Here is a 1,391-nt window from a genome sequence, read left to right as displayed (position 1 = left end):
TAATAATTAGTTTTTTATTTTTATAAATCCCTTAATTATTTTAAGGGGTTTTGGCATTAATTAAGGAGGTTTCCATGTAAATGTGATTTTGTTTTAAGGAACTCTTCAGTCATCAATAATCTTTTTTTTCTTCAACCTCAGTGTTGAGATTTGAAACTGTACCTAAGTCTGTATCTGACCTCTGACCTGTGTCACCATTAAACCCTGCTGTTACCATGACAACACCTGTGTGTGTGTGTGTGTGTGTGTGTGTGTGTGTGTGTGTGTGTGTGTGTGTGTGTGTGTTCACATGCTTCTTATCTGTTCTTTAATTTCCTGGCGGCTCGTTTGTTCGTCAGAGAAAATGACAACAGGACGGATAGAAGCTCCGTCAGATGGAAAAGTAAACAGGAAGTGGATGAAAAGCTCCCGGAGACATCAGGAAGAATCGTGTCACAGGAACCAAACACACACTCTGATGTTATTAGCGTTAGCTCTGATACGAGCCGCCAGAATACAAAAGACATGATGTTACATCACACAGGACGAGTCATTGTTCAGTCAGCGGATTTGAGGTTTTTTTTAGCTGTAATATTCATCACTACTGAAGACATGAGGAGACAGTGTGAATTTCCATCGACTCTCCGTAATCTCTTTCACACAGAGATGGTTCCACAGAGTCGCTATAAAATCCCTTCTTCATGCCGCCTTTGCTGGTTCACACAGAACCAAATGAAAGCAGCATCAAGTGGCTTCAGTGTGTGATGTCAGACAGCATGGCAGCATTGTGGAATCAAAAAGGCGTGACATGTAACACAACAGTGTCGGCCTCCAGTGTGACATATAACATACGTGTCAGCAGCTCTTTATAAACAATAACAATGACATCACATGTCAATAACAATCATTTAGTGTCCCTGTTATATGGCGGCTGATCTCGTCCTCTGCTCGGAGGGTAAGGAGCTCCTGGACCTCATTGTTTGAGTTAGTCGCTAACTGCTAACAGCTGCTGTTCTTCTTTTTTGAGTTAGCTACTATGGCAGTTTTACAATTTCCTCCAGGTGCTCTGACATGTTCTCCCTGTGTCAGCGTGGGTTTCCCCCAGGTGCTCCAGCTTCCTCTCACAGCCCAAAGACATGCATGACTCAAACGCAATGAGCCAATCACAGTGCGTATAGCCATTCCCATACACTGGGACATTCTCTGCCTGGACGTCCATTGAAATGCATTACAGAAAGTAAATTTTGTTCGGTTTTATGAGCTTTTTCTGAGATTTGAAGTTTAAAAATGGTCAAACGGTGTGCATGGGGTACATGCAACTCTGACACAAGGTATCCTGAGAGGCTGGGCGACCAGGTGTATTTTTTACACTTTAAACCACATCTCAACCGAGAAAAGTATCTCCTTTGGAT

Source organism: Epinephelus moara, chromosome 8 (genome assembly GCF_006386435.1).
Source record: "Epinephelus moara isolate mb chromosome 8, YSFRI_EMoa_1.0, whole genome shotgun sequence".
Lineage (NCBI taxonomy): Eukaryota > Metazoa > Chordata > Actinopteri > Perciformes > Serranidae > Epinephelus > Epinephelus moara.
Note: the sequence above shows the minus strand (reverse complement) of the source record.